Here is a 9,907-nt window from a genome sequence, read left to right as displayed (position 1 = left end):
GATAAGACTTTGCAGATAGGCCATGGGAATAAGAAACCAAATTTAACATGTGGCTTGGAGATAGCTAAATTGTTCACGGTTCTGACTTTATATTTCTCTTTCTTCCATCCTTCTTCTTTGCCTGTACATGTTGGAAAAGTCACAGTCTTCCAGCATCAAAAAGATTCTGGCATTTATTTTGAGCTTTGAAAATGGGTTTAATTCTTATCACTGACGGTATGCATGGTAATTTGCACCTTGCCTCTTGCTCATTCTTCTGAGGTGGGTCATGTGCACTTTCTCTGAGTGTGTATGAGTCTATATGAAGATTTGTGTGAAATAACGATAGGGAGTTGGAGTGATGTAGCAGTGCACACTAAAATGTCAGAGTGTGTGCGTGTCGTCTGCCTCTGTGTTCTGAGAGCCTGAGAGTAAACAGAAACAATATTAATCCCCGCTTTTGCTCCCTGTGCCCTTGTGTTTTCGTCATTTTTAATAACACGGTTTCTATTCAACAATTAATCCAATTAACAAGGATTCAGATAATTAATGAACATGCGTTCAGCCTCTTTTGAGGAGAGGCTGTTAGTGCAGTCACAATGAGCTCGGAGAGAGTGCCCTGGGTTTTCAACTCTTAGTATGCTGATGAAGTCAATCGAGGCCCGCGGTAGGGGCCCCGAAGCCTGACGCGGTTTGCCTCGGGGGCCGCAGCCACAGGAAGTGAGTGGGATGTGGTGGCTCTGATGAGTTAAGGTTTGGTCCTGATAATGCCTGTGGCTCTAAAGGAGGCGAACAGCCTCTGATATACAAACAAGAACAACGTCGCTCCTTCTTTCTTCTAAATTGTGACTTCGGGGACTGAGGGGGAAACGTGCTGACAGAATCTAGGTCGTTCACATCTTGTGGAAGGTGGGAGAGGAACTCAACAGGAATAAAGCCTCTCCCGAAACAAAAAAATTACACTGAAAATAAATAAAAAATGCACATATACAATCATTCGTGGTTATCTCACCTGGCAATTTATTAGATACCCTAGCTGAAACAGGCTGGAGGCACTTTGCTCCAGAACCTCCTAATGCTTGCTTTCAGACATTCAATCACGCATCAGAAGCATCTTTCACCAAGTTTTGCCCAACTTATCATGATATTTTGAAGTTGCAAACTGCAGTTGCTGCAAATTTGCTGGCTGCACGTCCTTGATCTTAATCTCTTGCTCCACTAAATCCTAAAGTCAAGAGGTGATCCCTGGTCTCTGCATCCCGTTCCTCGTGCAGATGGTTTGGCCAATCTATTTATCATCTTAGTTTTTATTGATGTTTACTGTTTGCTGCATTCAGTTTATTCCTTCTGTGCATATTCTCATCTACCCTGGTTCATGTCGTCACTCATCCCTAATACATTAAATGCAGTTGAACTCATCTTGTCTCATGACTCACCCTCCTCAGGTTAAATGCTCCTTTGTTCACTCCGTCATCTCATTTCCAAGTGGTTCTCATTTCATGTTCCTTATCTTTTATAACTTTTTCTGCATGTTTTTTTTTAAACCATGCTTTACATTCTCCACTCTCTCATTAAATCATCCAAAACCTGGATCTCTTCCCTTAATCTATCTTAAATTAAAGAACAAAGTGCTCTATTTGCCTGTTGGAGGCTGTTGCAGTAACACTGAATTCATCGTCATGTCTAAGAAGCTAGTTTAACATGAGTTGAGCTCCATAGGATGCAGGAAGTGTGAAGGTTTGTGTGGAGTTTTTTGAGGACCCAAATGTAGAGACCAGGAGGCAGAGGTGAGTCTTGCAGGCTTAATTAGGCAGAAATAAAAAAAAAAAAACAAATACAGAAAGGCAGGATCTAGAGGACGTCAGGGAAAACACACATGAGGAGCCAGGGAAAGACGAGGAACTGGCACTCAGGAACTGCACAGGGAGAGTATATATGGGAGACAGAACAAAGACTGGACTAACGAGTCCAGGCTAACAAGGAACAGGCGTGGACTGAAGCGTCTAGAAGCGTCTAGAAGGAAGCCAAGGGGAAACGAAATAAACACAAGGGGCAACATAGAGTAACTCAAGAAATACAAAAGAACTCAAAAATATAACCAAAAACAACTAGAATAACACCAAGTGGAAATGAAACCAACAAACTAAAAAAAAACACAGAAAGCAAAGAATAAAAAGTATAAAACTCAAAAAAGAAAACTTAAACAGAGCCTAGAAGTGCAGAGTCATGACAGGAAGAAGCCATCAGGCACGGAAGCTGAGAGCGGTCATACTCGACTTAATTTTTTTCCTTTGCCTTCTCGAGATTATGATATAACTATCTCGTTATCACGGTTAAACCATTAATTGTTTTCTCGAGATAACAAGATAATTATTTAGTTTTCACGAGAAAACAGTTATTGATTTCTTGAGATAACGAGATGATTAATCTGTATAAGTAATGAATGAGGTATAAGTAATGAATGAGGCTGGCCAACAGCCCTGGATTCCCAATCCATGCCTTCGGTGCCAGTAGATGTGCAGTCACTGTACAGCTTGTGCACAAATAATCAGTTTCTTAGTTTATTTTTCTTTTCACTAATTGTCAGGTCGTAGTGGATGATTGGATTGCATCAAATACAGTAGAAACAAATCTGACTTTTTTTTATTGCAAATCTTTAATCTGGACTCATTTTGGAGGTTAATGCATCTTATACCTGTTACAGGCGTAACACCAGGGCTGAAAACAGCGCTAAGGTCCCAGAGACATAGGTCTAATGGCTTATGAATCGGAAGTGGAAGCAAATTATCAAACCAACAACTTTGATAGACACAAATTAACACAGGATTGTTTGCAGATTACACATAGGCTGCCATGATTTATACTTATAAATCCTCTTTCACTGTTGTGGTATTGAAGAATGTAATCAGTTCTAATACACACAATCCGTGTATCATTCGTTCTTTCTATTTTCAATTGTAAATCAAAAAACAAAAAATAAAAAATTGACTGGTTATTTTGTTTTTTGTTTTTTATGGTTAAACCAAAAACGAAAAAAGGATTTGTTTTTCATATATCAATTCTAAGCTCAGATTAAGAATACGAAATGGAAAAACGGACAGCAACGCAGAATTTGATTTTAATATTTAATCGGTAGAGTTTACGTGACCCGGAAATAGCTCTTTGCGCGGCAGTGGGGTGATGAAGTGGCTACCATGGCGACGCTAGAACGCTGTTTGTTGTTGTTAGTTAAAAGTACAGTGCACAGAAAAGTTTCAAGAAAAAAGTTATACCTGGAAAATCCTGCTGATTTTCTCCGTTGTCATGTCCTCCTCCTTAAGAGTCACATGCTTGGATCCTCGAGCGTAACTGTCCATGGCTGATAGGTCCGACTGCCTTATCTGGTGCAGCTTGATCGAACGTGGTGGGGGTAAGCCAATTGTTTTTTTTAGCTAAAGCTCCACCAAACTTCCGGGTCACGTAAACTGTACCGATTAAATATTAAAATCAAATTCTGCGTTGCTGTCCGTTTTTACATTTCGTATTCTTGATCTGAGCTTAGAATTGATATATGAAAAACAAATCCTTTTTTCGTTTTTGGTTTAACCATAAAAAACAAAAAACAAAATAACCAGTCAATTTTTTATTTTTTGTTTTTTGATTGACAATTGAAAATAGAAAGAACGAATGATACACGGATTACACACCAATCATCTCGTTATCACGATAAAAAAATGGCTTCTGTTATCTTTAGATAATGAGAAAATTTCATTTTTTCAAGAAAATTACCTTAAACAAGTATCGGAGTGACAAGGCTGCTCTCGGCTTCTGTAATCAGGAGATGGGTACACTAAGTCATAAAGGAATACACAGGGTAAGCAGTAATAAGGTGGGCTATAGTGGTGACACTCTGTTGTAACAAAAACTTCAAGAGGGAAAAATATCACAGGTGTAATTCTAAACCCATTGAAACAGAAAACCCAAATTCAGGTCTTTATATTATAGCGGCCTGTTGTTTTACCGAGCTGCCTGCTGCGTCTCCAAGCAAACTTTACGTGAATCAGATCATATCCGGGTAATTGAACTTGCTTGAGATCAAAAAATATAATAAAACAAAAGATAATGAGTGTTTTTCGTTTCTTCCACTTTCAATTTTATGCACAAAATCGGAAAACGGATGACGGATCATTATTTGTTTTTTCCTTTTTGTTTTGAAAACAAATATAGAGAAAACGAGTGAATTTCTGCATTTTTAATTTTTGGTTTTAAGTTAAAAAACGAAAGAACGAATGATACACGGATTCTGATTGTAGCTTCTGTTACCTTTTCTTTCCTTAGTTATCTGTTCTAGCAAATTAGTTTAAAGATTCCACATTCAATCTGTCTGTCTGCTGAGATTATATCCTGCATGCATTTGTTTAAGCAAGTTATTTATAAAATAATGTTTTGTACATGCAGCACGCCATGTTGAAAGTCATTTAGATAACCTTTCTTCAGTGTGATGCTTCATTTCAAGCTCAGTAAAGTCATCCTCATTACATCTAGCTGCCTAAAAGTATGTGATTGGCAGATCCCCTAATTTGTTTTAACAGGCAATTGAACAGGTGTACCTAATAAAGTGACCTGCAAGTGTGTATTTCAGAAGGCCAATTCGTACTAAACATTCATTTCTAATGTTCAAAAGTAATGGAAAAAATACAAGCAAGGGAAGCTCATGCTGGGCATAGTTAGCTATCCCTGGAGGGGTTACTTTGTGGTCTGTAAAGATAAATTCAATAAGAACCTCTAACTTGCATGCCTTGTTTTTGATGCTATTATTGAGAAAACAATACAAATGTTTCAGCCATTAACACAGGGTGCAACATATGTGCCTGACTGTGCCAAAACGCTGCCTCGGGCTTCTCACTGAGAGAAATTAACCATGTAGAAGAGATGTATAAGGACTATTCTTAGAATGGGATTATTTTACTAAGCATTCACTGCAAGAGCAGACTGAGAATTAAATAGCATACTCAATTTGTTTATATGAAAACAGTGATAATAACCTTTAAGAAACAAATGGTCGTGCAGAGTTCATAAAGATTCAATCAGCCAGCACCAGATTTGGTGTTTCACACAACTCAGGGCGACAGAAATCTGTTGGCAGCACTGATGAACATATCAGCCATCTGTCAGAGATTTTAATCAACCCAAATCGCTCTGTTCCAACTTCATTTTGCCTCTCATTTTATTATGCTTACAGAAACACAAACTGTGGTAATAACTAATGCTTTTAGCTCTAGGGCTTGGCGCAATTAGAGATATGCAGGTTCAGTTGGATATAAAACAGTTATCCTGTTCACAGAGTGTATTATTTTTCATGATAAAACTAACTTCAATTTATTTATAGATTTGTATTTTTCACTTTGTAGATCTGGTCAAAGTTCAGAGGGATGAATTTTAAAGTGTAAGGAAAATTCTTTCTGTCTGAATGAACAAGGAGACGTTAAAAAAATCATCACATGCCATAAATTCAAATTTAGGTCTGGATCAGACCTTTGACTGGATCATTCCAAAAGGAATACGCTTTGGTCAAACTATTAATTTGAAGCCATGGCTGCATGTGTAGGGTTTACTCACAGGATAAATTTGGTTTTAGCTTCATCGATCTTCACATCACAAGCTTGTGTCACCACCCATTTTAGATATGAATAACCATTAAATGACCGTTATTAGTGGTTATCAATTTCATAGAATGGCTTGAGACTGTGCCTCCTCTACCTTCTAGTAGGTTTACTATGGCTGATAATATGCAGCTTATCACTGATAACAGCCACTTCGGCTGCGTCGAAAACAGCCAGTTTTATTCACAATTTACTTACTTTATACCTTTAAACTCTTTTAAAATTTCCTTTGAATATATTCCACATATTTCAGACATATGGATAAAATGTGTTTTTTAAAAACAGCTTTGTTGACAGGATATGAGAGTTTATTTTAATATAAAGTAACATGCAGATGAATTTTTATGCAATAGATGCACTACTATTATGGTCAGATTACACATAAATAGATTAATTAATTCCACTGGCAAAAAAGGAATTACTTTAGGGTTGGAATTAGGATTCATTCAGTGATGATAACCTACTGAGCCTACTGGGAGGTAGGAGGCATAATCTGAATCCATTCAATGGGATTGATAAATGCTAATAACGGACATTTATTGGCTGGTGTCAAAGGGTCAAAGAAAGAGACTTATTTTCCGTTTTTTTCTATCTACTTTTCCATTAACACCAAATAGCATTGATACATAGCTAAATTGTTTACCCTGTGCTGTGCAGCTCCTCCAGAGATACCATGGTTCTGTTTCCTCCTACAGTTAAAGCTCTATTTGTCTTGTCAGCTAAAGTGGATCGTTGTGTGTTATTTGTTTTTTTTAGCAGTTCTTCTATAGTATCTACGTTCTTTTCAGTTGATGAATTTAACAGAGCTCTGTTAAATGTTTCAAACCTGTGATAGAACCCAACCCTGCTTTAAAACTCCCTACAACCCCCTTCCTGTCCTTCAAATGTTCAAACTTATAAAAAAAAAAAAAAGAAAAACAATCCACTGGACTTTGTCTCCAAGTTTAAAGACATTTCGTTTCCCATCCAAGAAGCTTTTTCAATTCAAAAATTCCGGAATACCGTTGTGTTTGAGGGTTTATACAGAAGCCCAACAACGTCTTGTTTTTGTTATGAAAACATAGAAATTGAAACGGACAAAAGGCTCTCACAAAACGTTTTGGATTTCTCAGAATGCAGGATTTATATTCTGAGAAAAGCTCCTGCATACGTGAATCTGATGATTTCTGAGTGCATCTGGTTGCATGGTGTATTATTAAAGGTAATCAGAGTGAAAAGGCTGAACACAAACATACAGTACTCTTTATAGATAATATTCAATAAAATGCTTGAAAACCATGTAATATTTTTTACTCTATGTCCATCACAATGAATCATGAATAAATCAACTACATTTTATGTAAAAAACAGGTATATGAATACTTTTGTTGATCTTATTGTCATAACATATTTTAATATTTCCAAACTGTTAAAGACCTTAATAAATCTAAGCACCTCTTGTAACCTTATTTTTCAAGCATATACTGTAAGTAGAAAAGTAGAAATGCTGTAACTGAGAATATAATTCTTTTATTCTGTTTCACAAAAAAATAAAATAAAAATTGAGAGGCAGTTGTTAAGGTAGTTCGTTTGAAAAAGTGAATTGCGTGTTTCTTTTTGTACACTCTTTCGGTTTTCAACAAATAAGGCCATGCTGCAGGAAAAAAAAGGTTATACTTTCTGTTGGAGTATTTCTGAACAATGAAAGGTGGCAGGACAAAAAAAAAAGAATCTGTCACAATTCATTCTGCTGGTGCAACATTCCAGCTCTGCAATCTTTCCAATAACCCTCTCCTCTCTCTGCTGTACACCGTTCTCTATTTTGCTAAAGGTCACCTTGGGTGTTGTAGATGGCCCAGTGGTTTGGCAATCTGGTGATGGAAATACCTGTTGGCGCACCAGAGGCATAGGGAGGAAGACAGCTGGAGCTACTTATGACAGGGAGCTGTGATGGGAAAACCTCCCGTCTGGACTACCTTTAACCTGCAGAACACACGTAAAAACCACTCATCACCGTGTAACAATAAGAGACACCTAGAAGTGGCTGGAGATAAACAAGTTCCACACGAACCTCCTTCCTCATTCTCCTCCTGGTGGGGAGCTCACTGGTGTCATTACAGCTCAGAGAAGTCAAGCCGACGCTGCATCTGTCTCAAATTGTTAGCTCTGAGCTTCGGCTGCTTGCATTTATTTAGCTGTCTGTTCGAGAGTCCCAGCCAACCCATCGCAAGGTAAGGAATTAGAGTTTGTGAAAATAAAACCAGAGAGAGGAAGAAGAGGACGACGGACGACAAAAAGAGAAAGCACTGATAAGGAACAGCGACAAAAGAGAAGGAGGCAAAGGGTTTTCATCGATCACAGAGAGACATTGATCCTGCGATGCAGTTTAAAGTTTCACAGAAAGAATCAAAGAAACAATCAAAAACACTGAACAATAAATCATGACTCCTCAGGATGTTTGCGCCACAGTTTTCTACAATTGCTATGACAGGTTTTTCAATACTTTTAACATTTTTCCAAATTTCTTAACAGAGTCAGGACTACCTACGCATGTCTAAGCTATTCTATTAACATATTTCTTGTTGCTTTACCACATAATGCAGACAATTAACACAAATTTAAAATGCTTAAACTCCTTTTCCACACCAGATCAAACAAGACCAAAACAATAGAATTTTACAGCCAAATTTACCAATGCTTTAACACTGTATGTCAGAACAGATAACACCACGTTCTAAACCTAACCTTATAGGCTAAAGTCAAGGTGAACAACTCTTCATATTGAATTGAAACACAGATATATTCCCTGTATTTTATTCCATTGCTAGCGAGAAACAGCTTATTGAAGTTATGGAATTGTTGAAATCACAGCTGATTCCCATCTAGGAAGCACACTCAGGTGTTGAGCTTCTTTCAACCACATGATCATATGTTATAAAAGAGGACTCCTTGGGTTGTTCTTGGCTAAAAAAAACACAATGAACGATCAAAAGAAAGAAAGAAAGAAACGCCTGCACGAGGGCGAGGAGGACAAGTACCAGGACAAGGGAGAGGAGTGGGGCAAGGTAGAGGGGAAAGAATAAGAATGCGTGGTGGCGCTCAAAGAAGGACCAGAGATAAGTTCACTGATCAAGTAAGAGCCACGATCATTGACCATGTCATAAACCACAGGCTATCATACAAAGAGGCTGGTGAACGAGTACAGCGAAATATCAACCGGGACACAGTGGCATCTATTGTCCGTATTTTCATAGAGATACCAACAGGTAGGATATTGCTTCTCCTACACCAAAGTGTAAATACTGTAAAATTACCATTTACAGTATGGGGTGACTGTATACCTCCAGTTTACAAAGTACAATTACAATATGTAATTGTATTTTGTTTCTCTAAGGATTCAACATCTACATCCCTCAGGGGGCAGAGGAAAGCTCCTGAATGAAGAGCAAGAACTTACTATTGTCAACATGTCGACTGCTGACAATTAAATAAAACTGAAAGACATTCAGTCCAGAGTTGCAGAGGAAAACATTGTCTTTGGGAACATTGCAGCAATTAGCATAACATCCATCTCTCGCACTCTAGCCAAACATAGAGTCCGAATGAAACAACTATACAAAGTTCCTTTCGAAAGGAACAGTGAACGCATCAAAGAACTCCGTCACCAATATGTCCAGGTAAGGTAATGCAATACAGTCATCACTTACACAGTGTGTTTTGCAGTAAACTATTCTATAAACCTAGAGTACATTAGGACATACAGTAGATTTTCAGTACAGCACAGAAGTTACATACACTGTGTCTAATTACTTTCAGAGAGTCATGGAGTTGGAGACCAATCAAGTCCCTCATGAATTTATCTATGTTGACGAGGCTGGCTTCAACCTGGCAAAAAGAGAGGAGCCAACATCACCATTTGAGCCGCAATGTCCAACAATGGTGTACTCCTGCATAAATGTGAGATTGGCCTCTACAACACTGACCGCCTTCTTCTTTTTTAGAAGACCTGCATGAAAAACTGGTTCCAGAGGTAGAAAGGGGGCAGTTGGAAGACCAATTGCCAATATATGTGATCACATGGGACAATGTGGCATTCCACCATTCCCGTACAATTACAGCCTGGTTTGATGCCCATCCAAGGATTACATCCCATTTCCTTGCTCCTTACTCTCCTTTTCTCAACCCCACTGAGGAGTTTTTCTCAGCCTGGAGATGGAAGGTATTTGACCATCGTTCACATGACCAAATGTCTCTCCTAGATGCAATGGATGCTGCATGCCAAGACATCACAGCTGAACACTGCCGGC

This window comes from Cyprinodon tularosa, unplaced genomic scaffold (assembly GCF_016077235.1).
Source record: "Cyprinodon tularosa strain WSP-4 unplaced genomic scaffold, ASM1607723v1 ctg139, whole genome shotgun sequence".
Lineage (NCBI taxonomy): Eukaryota > Metazoa > Chordata > Actinopteri > Cyprinodontiformes > Cyprinodontidae > Cyprinodon > Cyprinodon tularosa.
Note: the sequence above shows the minus strand (reverse complement) of the source record.